We start from the raw sequence: 20,877 nt of genomic DNA on the forward strand, positions 1-20,877 counted from the left end.
TCAGAGCTACATGAGAAATCAGAAGCATTTTCCCTGCCTTCAGGAAGCTTTCCATAAATACTCTGCAAAAGCCAAGACAAGAAGCCTGACATGAACAAAACCTCATCAGGTGAGCTCTGGGTCCACCACCTACTCATACTTCATCAAGGCACAGGTTCCTAAGGGCTAAAGACAGTCAGAGACATAGGAGGGCTTTTTTTGTTTAAGTGGTTTATATTTAGTTGTAAGCTAGTACTAGGACAGAGAAACCTTGAGATTACAAAGATGGATAATAATTCCACCGAAGGAAGCATATGCAAACGTGAGCCTTTGAATGAGGTCCTTGAATCTCCTTGCCACATTTCACAGCCTAATCGTTACACAAGATCTGTTAGCCTTCAACTCCTTCACTCTGTTCCTGTCCACTCATCACCCCAACAACACATATTACTTGGCCCACATCACACAGAGTGAATATAATACAAGAATTCTTATGCTGAACCACGAGCCACAATGGTGGTTGTCAGCAAGTCACATGGCTCTCATAGAAGTTGAAATATACAAGTATCCGTCTATAGAATTATAAAGCATAGGTGGACGCCTACCTCTGGGATGTCTTATCACCTGAATTTAGTGATCTGATATTTCTTGGTGCTGTTTGTTACATTTTTACAACAGTGCTTTACGTGGCTCCAAAAGCAATTTCCTAAAATGCCCTAAGAAGAGATATTGGTCAATGAATAAAAATCATTCCAGTTTGGCGCTGGACTAAAATAAATGGTTTTAGTACTTGGTATCAAGTGGATAATCTCTTCCTAAATTCTTATTGTTTAAGGCTAAAATGGAAATTATGCCATTTCCCGAAGCATATTGAGCTAAACTAGGCAGAAAGCCAGATGTGAACTGCACAGGGCGGGAACCAGCCTGGGAGTTAAGATTTGCTGCAATTACTTCCCCATGCCTGACCCCCTTAACCAAATGTATTTCCTCCTGCTTCCTACACACACCTACAGATTTCTTCACTGAGCTTGGCCCCCATCATGTTGGTCCCGCTACCATTCCTTTGTACAGGCGGTTCCCCACCTGAATACCCTCTAGGAACTTCAGGGCCAATTTAGGTGCAGTAGAGAGAATTTGGGCTCTGGAATCAGAGCTCTTCCACTTCCAGATAGCCGTATCACCTCAAGTAAGTTAACCTAAACATTCCAAGCCTCAGTTCATCATCTGCTCATTTGGAATAATAACATTAAATTGAAAGTTGCTGTGAGAATGAGCGGCTATGTCACACATACAAAGTGCCTGTTGTGGTTGCTCAGCAATGTCATTTCTCATCCTCCTACCAGCTCCCTTCGCCAAGTTCATCACAGGTCTCACAACTTGCCAACTCTAAGCACACAGATTCTAGGACTCTCTTCTTTAAAATCTTACAAGCTACACTATGTCATTTAGCTCTTCAGCATAAGCTTATATATGTCTTGCATATATTTTCACAAACAAATTTTTGCATCTTTGAAGGCAAGACCATGTCTTGGGCTTCTCCTGATCCCCTGCAGAACCTCACCCAGGACCAAAGACTCCATCAGAATCCTAATGCACCTTGTATTCCCTGTGGGATCACAGCTTCCCTACCTGCACACACACAAAAGCAGCAAAGCTTCTGCGTGACCAGGTATTTCCAGGGCCAATCCACAACTATTCAGCAACTTTAGCTTGTCGCCTTCAAGCCTGCTGATGGAGGTCTACACTCTGACCCTGCAGTCTGTTTCCAAAAGCATCCTGAGCCCCCGAAAGGGCTGGCTGCCGGGATTAGGGACAGCATTCATTGGAAGCAGATCTCCCTCAACTCAGAAGGGGAACATCAAGCTGTGTACACACAGGGACAAGTCCTGGGATCTGCAGGTCAGGCAGGCAAAGCCTTCTTCCACACAGCAAGGATGATTTCTCCCCAGTGTCCACAGCCCCCTCTGTCCACAGGGCTGCTCGGCCACTGCTGCCTGTTTGCTGCGAAGGGATTGGCCTGAGAGAAAGAGTTTTGCTTACCAGACTCTGAAGCCAGAGGAATTTCAAGGGCCCTCAAGGTGAGCTGCCCTTTGGAGGACCCTGCATATGGGCAGTGACCTTGAGGTAGCCAAGTGAGACCAAGGACATGGTGCCACAAGCTGGGGTCAGGAAAGCCTAAGCTCCCACAGAGTTGATCAGCCCAGAGCCCCCTCCCTGATACCCTGCACCTCACCCCAAGTCAAAGGGCCCAATACGACCTCTGTGGCTTCTCTTTGCCTTGATCAAGGCTATGCCCGATGCTGCCTTAACCTCCTTTCCCCAGCATGAAGCTGCGTCTGTTCTCTTCTCCCATCAAAGTCACTGGCTTATCTCAGACCCCACCGCTTCCCCACCCCCACAACGTGAGCACCATCCCTCCTGCCCTTTTCTTTGTCCCCCCACCCCCACCTTTGCCTGGCCCAGCATCCAGCACATAGTGGGAGCTCAGGAAACACTGATTTCATAAATCACTGTTGAGTACATGATTCGTTTTCTAAGAAGTTCAACCAAAAATTATTTATTCTACCTTAATCCTTAAACAATTAAGCAATTTTATCCTTTGAAGTGTCTTGTGAACAATAACTTGGCAAAATTATTCTTAGAGTGCTATAAATCTTCCTGTATTCAGAAAAATCAAGGATCCCTTTCATACAAAAATCACTAGGTATTGTATCAGCAAAAGACTGGAAACAACTGAAATATCCATGTAGGCGGGCTGGTTAGATAAGTCAAGGTATAATTGTCAGACAGTCAGATATCTCCAAGACGTTAAGTGCAAAGTGAGATTCAATGCGTGAGATAAGCTCCCATTTGAGTAAAGAATTTTTTAAAAATACCATGCGCATGGATGCACACATACACACATATGTTTTGTATTGCATAAAATGTCTTTAAACTGAAGAAACCATTAATAGTGGCTGCCTCAGGGTAAGGAAACTAACAGCAGTGAGAGAAAGATGTTTCACTTTAAAACCCCTTTTGTACCTTTTGAATTTTAAACCATGGAGGTGTTGACCTATTCGGAAAAATTAAATTAAAAATTCAAAGCAAACAATGTTTGGAAAAGTAATAAAAAATCTGCTTTAGGAAAACATAAAAGAGAAATCCTCATTTAAAAACAGTTCAAGGCAGCCTGTTGCATCATCTGTTAGCTGCAGGAGAAAAATTGAGGAGGCACCGTGGCTGCAGAAGGACTGGCCGGTGGGGTGGCGGGTGGCAGCAGGTTCTGGCCCTGGGCTCCTCAACTGCCTTCTGGAGGGACCTGAGAGCAGGACAGCCTTCCTGGCCCTCGTCTGAAGCAGCTCTTAGAGCAGGCAAGCCCCTTTCCTGTCTGGGAGTTGGGGTCGTCAGGTAGACACAAGCCAGTTACTTAGTGACAATCTCATTTTAAAAAGAGGAGACACTCCATAAAAGGAGAGAAAGCTTCCTTCCCTCCAGAAGTTGCCGGTGGGGAGATTAAAACCCCAAATCCCCACTCACCAGAGTGCAATGACAACAGTGCCACTGACTTCAGGAGCTTAAAATACATTTGGGGACACACCCTTTCCCCCAAACACACCTGCTGCTTTTTCCTCCCTCTTCCCACATCCTCTCTTGACAGGCCAAGTGCCCATTTATGACAGAGCTGAAAAATGTCCTTTTTTGTTCTAATATTTCCTGTGCGGCCCCTCCCCTCTTTTATGGCTGCCATTCAAAGCCATCTGGGATGACCCACCAACCAGAGGAAGCTTCAGAATTGAAACAATCAAAACATGTCACCTTTCAAAAGTAACAATTAATGCCCCTGCCCCATCTCCAAAACGCACTGTTTTAAAAACTCATGGTGATGGATGAACACTGTCAGTTCTCAGAGACCTACTGTATAAATGGTCCAGACAGAACTTTGTAAGGACATCCTTTCAAACACAGGGCCAGTGGTCCTCTCTGTTCCCCACACTTTCTCTCCAAGCTCTACCGCCACCCTCCTCAAACTTGGGAAGGGACTAAATTTGCTTTCTGTGTCTTTCTTTCAGGAGTTAAAGAACACCAGAGCTGAAATGGCTCTTAAAGATAGCCTCATGCTACAAATGGGGAAACTGAGGCCCATAAAAGAGGAATGGTTCCCTGGGGAATATACTATATGCCTATCAGTGGGCCAGGACAAAAGTCCTGTCTCAGGCCCCTCTGCTGCTTCCCTAGTTTGCTTGCTTTTGATGTGTCCCCACCTAGAGGCCCTGCTGCTTCCCCTTCCAATGCAGAGTCCCCCTGTAGCCACAGCCTCCCCTAGGGTGGCCCCCACAACCTGTGTCCTGGGTTCACTGCATTGTCTGGTAGGCAGCCACTAGTCCTGTGGGGCTACTGAGCACTTGAAGTATGACTAGTGTTACATATTGAAATGATAATATCTTGGATATACTGGGTTAAATAAAATATATGATTGAAGTTAATTTTACCTACTTCTTTTTACTTTTTAAAAAGGTGGCTGCTAGGAAACTTAAAGTTACATGGATGACTCTTGCTATATTTCTATTAGGCTGCACTGCTCCAGGTCATATGCTACTTATCCAGTCAGCTCCCAGTCAGCAGAACTGACCTGGCCCGTGCCCCATCTTTGTGTGGCCAGACATTATCCACTACAAAGACCAAACCATGCCCAGGTGCTAATTGAGTAAGGAGTGTGCCCCCAGCAGTGACATCTGGATTGAGCTCCTGAAGCCACTGCATGATTTTAACAAGTGCATCTCTCCTTCCGTTCAAGGTAGGGAAGGAGGGAGGGATCCTAGCACCCCTCAAGTGGTGCTAATTCTACCTGCATGTGAGCTCATGACACCATGACACCCAAGAGTCTGAATTCCTGTAGGCTGGGATTTTATTCCCTGAGATAGGGTAGTCGCTTGGGGAGGAGAAGCAAGACAACAAAGCCTTAACTGTTTTTCATTTTTTGGCATCGATCCTGTCTTTTCTCATCTCTCCCTTCATGTTAGGAATAGAAATTTACAAAACATAAATAACAGTGGCTCCCCTGTATGGCTCCCCTCACTCTTTGTCGAGAGCTATTTTAAGTGCCTGTATGTACTATCTTATCTCATTTTCTCAGCCACCCTATCAAATTGGTATTATCACCACTGCATAGGTGAGGAAACCGATACTCAGAGAGCTTATGTGATGTGCCCAAAGTGATGCAGGAAAGCCACCAAGTTACAGGACTCAGGTCTCATCGACCCCAAAACCTATGCTCCTCATCATTCCTTAACTTCTAGAGCCTCAGTTTCCCCATCTGCAGTATGGGGATGGTATCTACCTGGAGGCAGGGAGGGGCCTCAGAATCCCCAAGGACACTTCCTCCCCTGGGACTAGGTTCTGGGCCCTGAGGAGGTTCCAGTTTGAAGAGTCCCCATCTCTTGCCATTCCCTGGCTTAGGCAGCACCCCCGGTCCCAGTCTTGACTCTGTGAGGCTCCACCCATGCCACCCTCCCACCCGGGTCCCTCCTGTTTCTGTCTCCAGGGAGTTAAGTGCTCCTAGCCCCCTAAATCAAGATTTCACCTAGGCCTCACCTCCTCCAAAAACCCATCAAAATTCTTAAGTCAGAGAATCATTTCACAGTCAACCGTCCCATCCTGCCAATTCATGCTCTTCTTCCCAGGATGCAATGATGCTCTCACCCTTCAAGCCACCAAGGCCCCAAAACACACACTTCAAAAGAAGCCTTCACCTCCATGAACTTAACAAGGGTCTCATCTCCCATAGGAAGAATTCTATATTTTATTCACTGGGCAAAATAGTTCCTGAGTCCTACTGTGTGCCGGACACTCCTCTAAGCCCTGGGAACAGAGCAATGCAGGAAACAAAGTCCTGGGCTCCTGCAGGAGTGAAGACGTCCCCCAAACAGTGATGCCCTAAACACATGAATCCAATGATGCGGGTTCATATTTCTTGAGTTCCTCCTGCTCTCTTTTAGGTTAAAAAAAAAAAAAAAAAAGATTACTTAATGGGGACTGATTCTTTCCTTGTCATGGTTAAATAAGGTATGGTATATTACTTTAAGGAATACTACACATCCATTACAAGTGCATTTCTAAGGAACACAATGACTTAGTAATGTGATCAAATGCTCAGTAAGGGGGTAACTTGCAACATCATATACACACACTGATGGAGACAGGTGAGCATGAGAGGCATGTTTCTAAGCACATCCACTATGTGTTGGAAGGGGGGAAGGACAACTGTTTTCCTTACGCAAAGTACAGAAGCAAAGCCTGCTAAAATCTTTGGTGAAGAGACTTGACATTTTCTTCTAAGTGTCAGTGATTCACAGTGGCAACATGAGTATCAGGCTCTCAAGAGAAAGGAACCTTTCTGTTTAGTAAAAGATGGCATGGATTTTAACAGTTTTGGAAAACAATGTTTTTCCCAATTATATTTTATGTGTGTGTTTATGTGTATATGTGCGCATGTTGGTGGTTCCAGAAAAAAAAGACTGGAAGGAAATATACCAAAATGTGGGTGTTGTAGGATGTTTTTGATTTTATTCTTTTCCATATTTTCCCAATTTTCTATTATGAGTCTTATTGCTTTCATAATCAGAAAATAAGCAGTAAACTGAATGCTAATAGTTTTTTAATTTCCTTATGAATCTGTTTTTACAGGCACCAGTTCAGTGGGTTTTGGAAATCAGTAGGGTGTGAACCACCAATGAATTCCCTGCTCCTGCAGGGCTGAGTGTGCCCCTGGCCCCAAAGAGAAACCCTCCCTGCATCCATGCTGGCAGACAGCTGTCCACAGCTGTTCTGAGGAGGCTGCCAATGAATGAAGCGGGTGGAAAAACACAACATTCCTGACTCTCCAAGGATGGCAGTATGCTTGGAGCTCTTGCCCACCAAAGAAGTAAATAAACAGAGACAGAGGTGGTAGCCAGTCAAGCTAGAGGAACTCCAGTCCTGGAGGTGAGTCAACTGCCAGAGCTCCCAGACTCCCAACAGAACATCTGAAAGAAGACTCCATCTACCTAAGCCAACCACCCTTGTCAAATCAGGGCTAACATCTCTCAACAATGGCCCTCCTGGGCTATACCTCTTGAATGTTACCTTCCCTCCCTGCCTACATGAGAGTATGTATGAACAAGCTTCATTTCTGCCTCTAGGCTGAAGAGATCAAGAAGGCAGGGCCTTGGGCTGACTCAACTTCACATACCCCAACAGCACTAATTGGCTTATTTACAGCAGAACACTGCCTAGCACACAGCAGTGTCTGAGTACATAGTTGGTAAATGAATATGCCCAGGTATAGCCCAGGAGGAGACAATAGATTGCAAAACAGACAAGGTGCCTGTTCTCAGGGAGCTTACACTCTAGTGGGGAAAGACAGACAATAAACAAAAGGAGAATCAAGATTATATCCAATAAAAGACTGCACATTGGGTACAGTGTACGCTGCTCAGGTGATGGGTGCACCAAAATCTCAGTAAGCACCACTAAACTTACTCGTGTAACCAAATACCACCTGTTCCCCAAAAACCTATGAAATAAAAAAATTAAAATAAAAAGGGCCCCTGAAGCATCCAAAAGAGAGATAATAAACAGGCCTATTTGGTATGTTAAATTATACGGGAAGCATTGCCAAACAAAAAATAATGTGAAGCCTCTAAAAAAGATTGGCGAGGCATGGTAGCTGACGCCTATAATCCCAGCATTTTGGGAGGCCGAGGCAGGCGGATCGCCTGAGGTCAGGAATTCGAGACCAGCCTGGCCAACATGGTAAAACCCTGTCTCTACTAAAAACACAAAAATTAACCAGCCATGGCGGGGGGCGCCTATAATCCCAGCTATTCAGGAAGCTGAGGCAGGAGAATTGCTTGAACCCAGGAGGCGGTAGTTGCAGTGAGCCGAGATCGTGCCGCTGCACATCAGCCTGGGTGACAAGAGTGAGAGACTCCATCTCAAAAAAAAAAGAATATAGTCCAGGTGATGTGTCAGTGAGAAGCCAGTTATGGGAAGATCTGAAGGAAGAACTTTCCAGACAAAGAGAACAGGCAAGCCAGAAACACATGAGCTCAATGTGTTTAAGAAACAAAAAGGAGGTGGAAGGGTGGGCACAGGGAGTGAAGGGGAGGTCAGAGACACAGACAGGGACCAGATCCCGCATGCCCACGGTTGGTTACACAAGGGAGTGGCCTGGTCTGCCTTACTAAAGAAAACTCACTCTGCCTGCTCTGTGACACTGGATTGTGCCATAACAGCCTATAGAGAAGGACTTCATCATTACCTGTTGTACTGATGAATGATGCTCCCAACATCCATTGGGGTTAGAGGTATGGAGGGGCCAATCAACTTGGCCCCAGGGTTCTCACAATGCCTATGGGAACCCCATCTCTTTTTATCTACTTCTATGACTTTGCCTTCCCAACATCCCCTTCACAGTGCCATGGAGTACGGCAAATAAGATGCATATCCAACTGCTGTCCTCCCATCCACCCATGCCCAGCCCGCAGCATTCATTCAGCAAATGTTTTTCATGTCCAGCCCTTGCGGATGCTGAGGACGTGAAGATGAGCAACATGCCAGCCCTGCCCTCAAAAGCTCCAGCATGTGAGGGCTGTGAAAAGCTGGCCAGGTGCCACCCACAGCCACAGCTGTCCAGCCCTGACCTCTCCATCCACAGCCTCCTACTGAAGTCTCCCCCTGGTAAAACCTGCTGTGAGCCCAAGACAGTTCTGATGGGCGGATCAATTCACACCAAAGGGTTAAACAGAAAGACAAGCTCAGTGCCTTGCCAGCTTCCTCCACCCCACCCCACCCCCATTCCTCCCTCCACCAACCCAGGGAAAAAATCTGTTCGGCCTCAGGGATGAAGTTGTAACTGATGGCATGGCAGGTACTATTTACTCCAGACAAAGGAGGGAGGACTTTGGTGTTGGTTTGAGGAGTGGGTGGGTTAGGGGCCATCGGGGACCTATTTGGGGCAGAGTCAGGGGAGGAAGCAAAGAGCTTTGAATGCATGCCTCAAACCTCCTCGACCAGCCCCACACAGAAATGACTCAGCTTGGAGTCAGAGGGAACCACATCTAATGTGCCACTTTCAAAATCTCCTGCATAAGAATCATTGTTGTCATTATTTAGAAAAGCCAACTACCCTCACGTTAATGAGTTCTTGAGTTCTGTCCTGTGAGATTTCTGGGGTGTACCTCACTTTGTGCAAATGGGAGAGTAGTATCTGACAAAAAGTACACACGGTGGCTCTAGAAAATCCTTGTAACCCATCGTTTCTCAGCCTTTTGGGTAAGATAAAAGTGTGGAAAATCCTTGTGTCCTAAATTCCCCCAGGGCAGCTGGCACTCCAAGAAGCCCTGCAGGATGCTGCACACAGGCTGGGGTTCACTCCGGTACCCTCCCTGCAGGATGCTGCACACAGGCCGGGGTTCACTCCGGTACCCTCCCTGCAGGATGCTGCACACAGGCCGGGGTTCACTCCTGTACCCTCCCTGTAGGATGCTGCACACAGGCCGGGGTTCACTCCAGTACCCTCCCTGTAGGATGCTGCACACAGGCTGGGGTTCACTCCAGTACCCTCTGTGTGGTTCGTTGATAGGTTTTCTTCCAGTGGGACACAGTCATCCTGGGGAGAAGTCACTGCTATAGATGGTTCCAGACCCTTGAGTCTCTTCTTCCCAGGAGGGGAGGATGGGTTATAAATAGCCTGGACTCCTTCAGCCCTACACAGGCACAGATCCCACACCCCCGCCCCAGCCTCAGCCAGCTGGTCCTTCCGCGCCCAAGTTCCCACAGCCTGCTATGAGAGGGAGGACAACTGCCCACCCTCGGTGGGGGCAGGGAACAAAAATGCCCTGGTGACAGCCTCCAGTGAACTGTAACTACAACCCCACCACTCCTTCATACCCCCTTCACACCGCCCCTGCTGGAGAGGGGTGAGAGGACGGTAATATTACTAGGGGGTCTCTTATACCCTGGTCAGCCCAGGAAGCCCAAGTTGCGTGCTGAGAATGTTAATTCAGTGGGAAAAGTTATAGGAATAATACTCTCCCCGTCTCTCTGCCTCAGTTTCTCCCTCTGTAATATGAACAAATAGCTGAACTATCTATCTTGTGGGAATGCTGATGAGATTAGCATGCAAAAAAAGTGAAAGGCATCGTAACACTGTATTATTATCAGAATATCAGACATTGACTTCTTCTGTAGGACCCCTAAACACAGGAGATGTGGAGTAAGGGGGCACTGATTTCTATCTGTTCATGAAAGCAGAAGAATTATACCCGGCAACTCTGCACTAGCCTTGAATTCTTGATACTCTGTGTCCTTGAAAGCAATCAAACTTACAAAATATTCTCTCTTGCAAGTCATTTCTGACTAATACAGATTGACACACATTGCATCCAGCTTATTTTCATAAAATTCTGCTGGACTGTATATGACATTATAGACTGAAATCTAGCATCGCCCTAGAGTATTATGGTTTGGGAGGGAAAAGTTCACATAACAATCACTCTGGTTATCATTCAATTCCTTCCTGCTCATACACACTGGTACAAAATAAGTGGCTAAAATCAAAGTGGCCAACTCGTAGTTCTTTTTAATTTAGACACTTTGTTTGCTCAATAAAATACAGAGTAAAAAACATTTACTGAAAACCCACTCATTGATGTTTAATGGCTGTGTCAAATACTCATAACAACATTTATTCCAACACCCCCAGATAATTGCTCATCTTTCTCATTTGGTATCCACAACAGCACAGCATTTGTGTCCAAGTGTAATTGATCCAAAATTGGGCTCCCTTTCAAAAATTTCTGTAAAATCTAATTACCAGGAAAACAGAGTTCTGGCATCCTATGGAAAGTGGGTGCTTCAGTGAAAAAAAGCTGCAAATTCTTCTTGGCTAATCAAGCTGCATTGTGTTACAAAAGGAGTTTGAGGAATTTGGGATAATGAGGGAGCAGGAAAAGTTGGGATAGTGTCAGACTGGACTTTGCAGTGACAGTCCTGGTTTTTTTAAGCCAAGGGCAGGGGACAGGAAATATACCACATTCGCTGGCAAGCATGGATTTAGAAAGTACCAGATAAAGAGGCCATGATGGGCTTGGGGTGTGGGGGTGGCATTTCTGATCTCAAGCCCTACCAGGCCTTGCCCAGGGAAGTCTCTCCACCCTTGCCTGGAAGGCTGATGTCATTTCTAGTCTCACTGGGCCTCTAGCCACTGTAGCAGGTCACTTTCCTTCCTTGGGCCTGAGTTTGCTCATCTGTAAAATGAGTGCTCCTAATATCTCTAGGGTCTCTTTCAACTTCAAAATCCTATGACCTTCTATAAAGCAAAGGGCATGCTTTTTGCTCATGTACTTGTGGGGGCAGGGAGCGGGAGCCACCGGACCAAGGAGAATGAAGGACTGAGAGTTTCCACCTCTCACGCAGTTTTGTACCTAGTTTCAACACCCGGGTATCTGGCCCGCTCTGGGAATAATGATTTCTTTCAGCCCAGGACGACCTACCGAGGTGTTTCTACCTCGCTGCCCTGGATTCCTCAACCCCACCAATGAAGAACAGGGCCAAGCCACCGGACTTCTCGGAGCCTCTCTCCCAGGACTGGGCACAGTATATCTTCTTTTAAGGGGTCTTCCCTTCCCACTCCCACTCCTCTTTCTGTCCTAGAAGCACCAGAAACTCCGGCTCTAGCCTTGCGCATGGTCCGGCGAGACTTCCCATACAGGCAGCGCACGCCACCCACCCCCAGCTCCCCTCGGCCTTGCGCCCGCGCCGCGGAAGGTTGGGTACCAGCCTCCACAGCTTTGCAGATTGCAAAGATAACGGGAGCTGCCGCTTCGCTTTTCTTTGGCTCCTCCTGGCCTTCATCCTAGTAAAACCAGACAAGCAACCGGAAAAACAAAGCAGCACAGCGGCCAGAGACAATTCGCTTTCAACGGAGCAAGAGACGTGCACACCTTGAGAGAAGACGCACGCAGTTCCCGTGCGTGTCGCTGGGAACAGACCTCGCACTACCCCGCGCGGCGACAGGCACCGGGCCAGGCTCGGCTCACTTGTCCGAGGCTTGGAGGAACTGTGTGCGTGCGCCCATTTCCCCCAGCTTCCCGATTTGACAGCAGCAAGGATCTTTGAGTCCTGCATGAGCGACACCTCGGGCAAGGACTGTACTCTGTGCTCAGATCTCATCGAGAGGTGCTGGATCCCAGCCTTTCCAGCTCATTTTCCAATTATCAAGAAAAGACAGCGGGTAGTGAGACTGCAAAAGTCCCAGGAAAACGTCACTCACCAAAACGCTCCCGCGCCTTCCAGGCAGAAGTGCGGTAAAACTTTTGGCAGAAACCACCTGTGGCTGCCGACGGGCCCGCCCCGCTCGGGCCCGGAGGCGCCGCGGAGCCCCGGGCCGCACGCGCCCGCAGAAGTTCCTTTCCAGCCCCGCGCGCCACTTCGCTCCGGGCCGCGGTGCCAGCCAGGAGGCGCGGCGCCCGCTCGCTGGCTCGCTCTCCGCTGGCTCTCCCCTCCCTCCTTCCCTCCCTCCCTCCTCCCGCCTCCTCCGTTGCATGGCTGCCGCACGGAGCCCCTGAATAGCCACCGCAGCCCCCCGCCTCCTGCCCACCGCGCGGAGGGCGCCCCTGCTCCAGCCGGCGCCCCAAGGCGCGCGGACCGCCGGCCTCCTAGCAACGGCCCCCGCAATCGCTTTCCGGCGCAGCCCAAGCAAAGCCACCCTCCCGCCGCCCCGCGACCTCCCGAACTGCCTCGGCTGCCGAGGTGCTGTGGAGACCGCGACCCCGGCAGCCGGCGCCCGAGCCCGGCGCGCGAAGCCGCTCACCTCCGCGCGCCGCCGGCCCCGCGCGCCTCCCGCACTTCGCTCCGGGACGCGGTCCTGGCGTCCTCCTTCGCCGCCGGGGTCCGCCGGTCCCGGCGCGCCCGAGCCTCGCCGGCCGCGCCGCTGTCAGAGTCTCGTGGCGGGGCTGCGCCGGCGAGTATGGAGCTGAGCGGCGGCAGCGGGCGAGCGGGCAGCTCCTCCCTCCCCGCGCCGCGCCTCCGCCCTCCCCGCGCCCCGCCTCCCGCGCCGCGGCTGTCAGCCCCGCGCCCCGCGCCCCGCGCCCGCGCCGCCGGCTCGGGGGGCGCACAGGGCTAAAGGGCCCGGATGTCTGCGGTCGCCTGTCGCTCGCACCCGCCCCCTCCCCGCCCCGCCGCACATGCACTTGCTGCGCCGCAGCCCCCGCCCGGCTCCGCTAATTTCTATTTTGACAGTAACTGTGGCGAGTGGGCGGCGCGGCGGGGGGCGCCCGGGACTGGCGGAGGCTGCGGGCGGGAGTCAGGACCCGACGCGGAGGCGGAGTGGGGGGGCCGGGCACCGCCACCAACCGCTCGGGGCTCCGCGTCTTTTCTCTTTCTTTCCTTTTTTCTCTCTGCCTCCTCCAGGATTTAAAGGGACAGCCCCGGCCGAGGCGAGGGGGCCAGGCGGCCGCCGTTTCTCCGGTCTCCAGACGCCCTCTGCGGCCCGGCCGGACCCGCCCGCACCCCCAGCGCAGGCTTGGGACCGCCGGGTATTTTTAGGTCCACACCCGACCCGGGGCAGCGGTGCGGCAGAGATGGGCTCTGCCGCCCCGGCGCACGGCTATTTTTACAGAGTCCGATGGGGGAGGAAATAAAACAACTCGGCAACTGCTTTTCTACCCGAAAGTCGGGAGCAAGGAGTGGGGGCGAGAAGTTAGTTTCCCAAATGCTCTCGGCACTCCAGCGAGCGCACCAAGACGCCTCGCCAGCACCTGAAACCGCAAGCTTGCCGCACCCCGGGGCGCCGAATCTCAGCGGGCAATCGCGCTCGGCGGCGCTGCGGCCCGGAGTCCCCACCCCTCTGGGGCCTTGGGCCCCGCACTCCGCACCCTACACGCCGGGGAGCAGCCGCTGGCCGCCCGTCACTCCCCGGGTCGGCCTGGAAGGCGGCCTTCCGAAGCGTCCAATCACCGCGCAACAATGCCAAGGGGCGGGCCCGGGGAGGGCTTGTCCCCGCCCCGTCCCGCCGGGCCCCGCCCCCTCGGAGTCTGTCCGGGCAGGAGAATCTCGCTGGGACGCCGAGTGCTCAGCGGTGCTGGAAGCCACGAAGGGCCAGTGCGAGGGGAGGAGGAAGGGTCCTGGCCCTGGAGAGGGCGTGAGCGTTCTCGGGCGAGGCGACACTTGGGCAGATATTCCCTCCAGCTACGGGCCGGGGAAACTCGAGCTGGCTTTGCCTCCTACCTTTTTGCAGTCCACCCCTCTGCGCTCCAGACAGACATGGGAACCCTCGCCCTCCTTGGTAGTACATCGGAGGCAGCACCCTCGCACGTCAGCGGGTCCTCTCCGGGGCTCCTCCCTCAGAAGCGGGAAAGTTTGTCGTCCTCAAACTCCTACCCGGCTGCGCTTATCTGAGCCGCACCTGGCGCCCAGGAGAGGCGAGATGGCGAATCCCGGCCGCCTAGTGCCCATTCTGGCTACGGATTAATAAAAGGACAGTGGGGCTGCTGCTGTGTCCTTTAATGCTGAAGACACTGGATGACATTTTTTACAGAATTCACAAAAATAAGTTTGTGAACCTTTGGTGCCTCTTCCTAATATCACTTATTGGGATTTTTTTTAAACCATTTCATTCATTCGTGTAATAAACGCACATTGCAAGATAGTACGTTGGGAGTAGTGAAAACAAGGGAAAACTGGCTCTGGAATAGGATGTAAGAGTGGAAAACTAGATATGAATAGAGGGATCTGAAACGTAGGGTTTGGGTACAATTATGTCACGTTTAATTTGCCAAAGAGATCTGGTTTTTCCTACTAAGTAAATGTCACCAAATGAACAGTTTGGACAGCCATCTTATCCAAACTATTCAAATGCACATGTAAATCTAGAATAGTCTATCGTGGAACCTAAGGTATGTTCAGGCTCAGGATGTCAGATTTCCAAGTTGCTAAAGCTTCCAGAATGGCAAAATAATATATCTCGCTTTCAGCAGCTGTGGCAGCCACTGCCCTCTCATATTAGGTTTGTCTCTCTGTTAAATTAAGTTGCCTGTCTTGCTTCCCTTCATTAAAGGGTTTTCAGTTACTTGGAATGCTGCTGACCCAGCTGATATGGCCCCGCTTCTAAGCCATAAGTCCGGCTGCGCCTCATGCCAAGCATGCGGATGCATTTAGAGAGCACCTAGAGGATCCCAGCCCTGCAAATGCCCAGACACCTGCAGGAAACAGAAATGTAGTTCTTGGGGTGAGGGCAGCTACAGCCATAAAAAGGGCATTTAGGTTGAGAAAAGAGGGATGTGGGCAGTAAATTAGACTCTAATAGTAAAGAGTCTAGTAAATAGTAAATAGACTCTAATATAAATGTGGCTCTAAATCAGAAAGCTTCTCCTCTCTTCTCTGGCTCAAAGTAGATGTTCTATAGCTTTAGCTCATGGAATAGCGTAAGCATGGAGATCCAGTGAGTGCTGTAAGATTTATTTGCAACGTACTAGTTTGGATGTAAGTGCAATGGTAAACTTTGCTTTGCAATAATTAATAGAATTTACTGCCAAACTTTAACAGTTATCAGCCATGTATCCTAGAAAAAAAGCATGTCATTCAACTCTCTAGAGCCTCCATTTCCAAATCTGTAAAAAGGGAGATGATAGTAGGTCCCTTTCTACTCCATAGAGATGCTGGAATGGTTGGGTGAGAAAAGGCGAGGGCAAGTGTTGCCCCATGAACAACATTCATTAAGGGGTTACTATGTATTAAGCACTGTAGAGCACATTGTAAATTGTCAATATTAGTTATGGTGATAAACTCTAAATAAATTATCTGAGAATTGGGATCAAATTTTTACCTATTTCCCGAGGATGTTGAAAGACTGATTCAAGAAAAAAGAGGGGAATTAACATTTACAGAGCTCTTTCTAGATTAGAACTTACGGTTTCCATTGCTATATGTTTCTCATGACAACTGTATGCAATATATTTCGTTGTAACTGTTTTATAGATGAAAAATCTGCTATCAATAGTGGTGGTAATGGCCATGTTGCCACTGCTGGGTAGTGTCAGGGGCAGCATTTGGATCCAGGTTTGTGAGTTCAGAAGTTCACGAGCATCCTCCCCTGCGATGCTGCCTCTAGAGGAGAAAGAGGGAAGAGGCTTTGAATAAATCAGAGCAGAAGAGAAATTCAAGGAAATCATGGTGTGTATTACCTACCATAAGGCAGACTGGGTGAAGTGCCTTCCTGGAAAAGGTAGCACTGGACTCAGTCCCTAAGTTTGCATGATTTGTTTTATTTTTTCTTAGTTCGTTTTTTAATTTTTATTTTGAAATAATTTCAGATTTACAGAAAAGTTACAAAGATAATATAAAGAATTGTCATATATCTTCACCCAGAATCTCCATGTGCCAACATTTGCCCATGTTTGCTTTACCCTGCTGTTTCTTTGTATATACATATTCTTTTTTTCTAAACTGTTTGAGCATAGGCTGAAGATATGATGTTCCTTTACTGATAAATTCTTCAGTGAATTTTTTTAACAATGAGGACGTTCTTACATAATAATCAAAATCCAGATCTAACCATAGATACAACACTATTATCTAGTCTGAACTATATTTAGATTTCACCAACTGTCTCACCAATAGCAAAAATGAAAAATAAGTAAATTCTAGTCAGGATTCAATTCAGGATTGCATATTGCGTTTAGTTATCATATCTCTTGGGAGAGTATTTTTTATTTTACTAATTTTTCTTTCTCATTTTAGTGGCCATACATTTATAGCCCACATGGGATGACAAAGACTTTCTCCTTGACCACACTTGAGGCAGGCTCCTTTGAGGTTTCATTTCCACTGGGCTCCCACCCTTGGGCCCTCTCTTCAGCCAGCCAAGTCCAGTTGTAGAAAGAATCCTTCTAAGTTAGTTTAGTGAAAACCCCCCTGACCCTTGATCTCCGATCACCCTGGCCTGCCTTTAGCAAGAATCCTGTTAGGTTAGTCCAGCAAGAATGCACCTACCCTTAATGTCTCCTCTTAGTAATTTTCCATCTATCGACCCCCTTACTCTGTACCTTGGCTATAAATCCCCACTTCCCCTTGTTGAGCCCAGTCTCTCCCTGCCATTGCAACACTCCTATTGCAATAGTCTTGAATAAAGTCTACCACTTCCCTACCATTTTAACAAGTGTCAGAGTAATATTTTCTTTAAAAGGGCCAAAGAAAATATAGAAAAATCAAAACTCACTTGTAATCACTCACCAGCTATAACCAACATTAATCATTAAAAAAAATAAAAGTACATGTGTAATCCAACCATACAACCACCATTCCCTTCCAGTGGCCAGCTTCCCCTAGAAAATACCAAGAATATGGAAGTTCTACTTTCTGTTCCTCCTGAAGTTCTTCCTCAGTGTCCAGCATGATCCTGCTGTCCCTAGCTCAGCCATAACCCACCTCACCATTTTGCTCCTCACCCCAGACTCCAGTTACCATCTCCCTCAAGAAAATGCTGCATCCCCAAGAGCCCCCATGAAGAAGCTAGTGGAGACAGGCCATGCCTCTTCTATACACCTCTTTTTTGTTTGCCACACCAGGGCCTACAAAGGCTCTACTAGATAACAGATTTCACAAAGGGTTTGGAGTAGCTCAAGGTAATTAGAATGTAACACTGGACAACTTGAAGCTGTGCATGATATATGACTTCCCTCATATTCCAGAGAAGAGCAACCAGGGGTTGAACTCTCCATACAGGATTACTTGATGGTACACCCCTGCTTCTAACCTGGCTCCCCAGCTTTCAGGAGACCTTCTTGCCTCACAGGCAATTCATCTACCTTTTGACATGACTCTCCACAGGGGAGAACCAACCCCAAATCTCAGGAAAGGACTTCTCTGGGATCCCGCTCCTTCCTCCTTCAAACATGCATTTCCTAAGCCTCAGTCATCTAGTCACCTAAAGAAACACTCTGGGGTAGATGGCTGGTCACCAACACAAATGTTAATGGTGACCATTGGCATCCCCAGTGCAGCTGAACAGCTAAACCAGCCAGGGAAGGTTGGGTCTACAGGTAAGTCCAGCCCCCTTCAAGACTGCCCAGCTGTCTGAGTTACAGGTATGCCTATGTATTCTTAGAAATATTCAGCAAGTAATTGTTGAACCAAGTGTCTACACATGTACACTTCAACACACTCCTTCCAAAGACAATTCTCAGAGATGGAGAAAATTCAGTCTAAATCTATGAGGATCACAATTTGCTAATTATCTCAACTTCTGCAAAATGCAGTCGTGTTAGTTCCTTGCCTTCATCTTCCTTCCCCTGAATTTATATTGTCTAATTGTCCCTCTCCCCTCCTCCTGTGAGAATAAGGAATGAGAATCACTGAGTTAGGGACCCAATGGGGTTGCCCTTGGTCAGTCAAGCACCTGGTCAGAGCTGTGCAAGGCTGAGGGTGTGATTAAACTTTCAGCAGAGAGGCCTGGCCACACTCAGAGGTTGTGTAGAAGGAAAAGAGGGCTGCTTTTATTCAGGATGTACAGGGAACCAAGCAAATATTAGTTGCAGAGTACCTGCCTATATAAAAATTTGATTTTAAAATGTGTCACAAAATTCATGGCTCATATGAAGTATCATGATTTAACAGTGAAGACTTAGAATAATGAGTAGAAAATATGTATTTACATATGTATTTATGTCAATACCACCAGTTTGTAGTAAATTTTTTTTTTAATTGACAGAGTCTAACTCTGTCTCCCAGGCTGGAGTGCAATGGTGTGATCTTGGCTCACTGCAACCTCCACCTCCCGGGTTCAAGCGATTCTCCTGCCCCTGCCTCCCAAATAGCTGGGATTACAGGCATGTGCCACCATGCCCAGCTAATTCTTGTATTTTTAGTAGAGATGGGGTTTCACCATGTTGCCCAGGCTGGTCTCAAACTCCTGACCTCAGGTGATCAGGTGATCCACCTGCCTCAGCCTCCCAAAGTGTTGGGATTTCAGGCATGAGCCACCATGCCCAGCCAGTAAAGATTCTTTGTAATGTCCAGGCACTTTCTCTTTCTGTTCTAGTTCAGAACCCATTTTTCCTTTTTTCTTTTTCATGTTTAGTGTTGTCAAATGCACTATTCTTCAGTAACTTTCTATCTCCTACCTTGAGAAAAAGTAGTAACACTGTTATTATTCATAATGTCGTGGCTCTTTAGAACCTGTTTGTATTGAAACAATATAGCTTTCCTTGCCTCTGCAGTTCCCAGCTACCAATTACTCATGATGCTGCGTCATAAATCCAGCAGTCCACGAATACTGGCTTCTGATGACTCTCAAAGGTGACTATGCTTTGCAGATGAGGACCTCAAATGCAAGTCTTAGCCAGAGTATGCAGGAAGGGGTTACCAATGGTTTAACCTCTGTTCATGTTAAATTTACCATTTGGAATTATGTAGAATAATATAAAACCACACATCTTCTACCTATGTCTTCTCTTAAGCTCTTTAGGCTGTAATCACTGTATTTCTAGAACGTGGTCTCTTTTCATGTTGACCAAGACCTCTATGTACTGGGTTGAACAGTGTTTTCCCAAAACTCATATCCACCTGCAACCTGTGAATATGAATTTATTTGGAAATATTTGGTCTTTATAGATGTATCAAGTTAAGGTAAGGTTATGCAGCATGGGGGTGGTGTGCCTACATCCAAACAGCAGTATTCTTATAAGGAGAAGAAAATTTGGAAACACAGAGACACACAGGGGACATGCCATGTGAAGACAGAGGCAGCTATTGGAGTGATACGTCTACGCGCCAAGGATCACCAAGGATTGCTGGCAACCAACAGAAGCTGGAACAAAAGCATGGAACAGATTCTCACTCAGAGCCTCCAGAAGGAATTGGTTCTGCTGACACCTTGAATTTGAACTTTTGGCCTCCAGGATTGTGAGAGAACAAAGCTTTGTTCTGTTTAGACACCAAGTGGGTAGTAATTTGTTGTAGCAGCCCTAGAAAACGAATACACCCTGCTTTCTACAGACTCAATGAGAAGGATGGGCCAGGAGCCCATGGGTAGAGTGAGAAGGAATGTCCATCCTTGGTCCAGCATGGTATAAAACTGACCTGGAAAAACACGCCAGCACCACATCATTTGGAGGCAAAAGAGGACACTGAAGAGAAAGACTCATAGGCGTTGTGGAACAGTGGTCTCAAAAATCATCAGAGGAAATAGCAAATGCCACCCCCAGAGGACAGCCTGACCAGTGACATAGAGTCTACTTAGGGTATGGGTGACAGCCAAATGTTGGCAGATGTCTTTGACAAACTTCTTGTCTTAATTCACATTTTAAAATCATTAATGAGCCTGATATTTTTAATAAGCTTTCTGACCATTAATATTTCTTTTTTTTGTAATTGCTTGCTTGTGCCCTTTGCCCATTTTCTAATGGGTTGTTCCTCTTTTTTCTTACTTACTTGTAAGAGCTCTTCACATAGTGAGGATATTAACCCTATAACTGTCACATATGTTACAACTATTTTTACCATTTTGCCATTAGCTTTTATATTTTGTTCTTATTGATGTCTCTAATATTCTAAATTACACAACTAATGTGTCATCTCTATTAATTTCTAATAATACATAAGTATTTCAGGTTAAGAGAATTAACTTCTGGCTGGGTGTGGTGGCTCACACCTGTAATCCCACCACTTTGGGAGGCTGAGGTGGGTGGATCACCTGAGGTCAGGAGTTTGAGACCAGCCCGGGCAACATGGTGAAACCCTGTCTCTACTAAAAATACAAAAATTATCCAGGCCTGGTGGCATGTGCCTGTAATCCCATCTGCTCCTGAGGCTGCAGCAGGAGAATCGCTTGAACCCGGGAGGCAGAGGTTGCAGTGAGCCAAGATCGTCCCACTGCAC

The 20,877-nt window shown here is 47.9% G+C and overlaps 1 protein-coding gene across 3 annotated transcripts in view; it reads right to left on the minus strand.

Moving 5' to 3' along the window:
- The window catches only part of ZBTB7C (zinc finger and BTB domain containing 7C), a 386,806-nt gene extending 373,833 nt beyond the window's left edge, over positions 1-12,973 (minus strand). For 2 of the 3 annotated variants that reach the window (XM_016933665.4, XM_016933664.4), the window contains exon 1: positions 12,815-12,973. The gene's annotated coding sequence lies outside the window, so the exon portion shown is untranslated. Of the gene's footprint in view, positions 1-12,274; positions 12,459-12,814 lie in introns of those variants that run through there. The other variant, XM_054672018.2, reaches the window with a different exon arrangement.
- Between the last annotated feature and the right edge of the window lie 7,904 nt (positions 12,974-20,877).

Source organism: Pan troglodytes, chromosome 17 (assembly GCF_028858775.2).
Source record: "Pan troglodytes isolate AG18354 chromosome 17, NHGRI_mPanTro3-v2.0_pri, whole genome shotgun sequence".
Classification (NCBI taxonomy): domain Eukaryota; kingdom Metazoa; phylum Chordata; class Mammalia; order Primates; family Hominidae; genus Pan; species Pan troglodytes.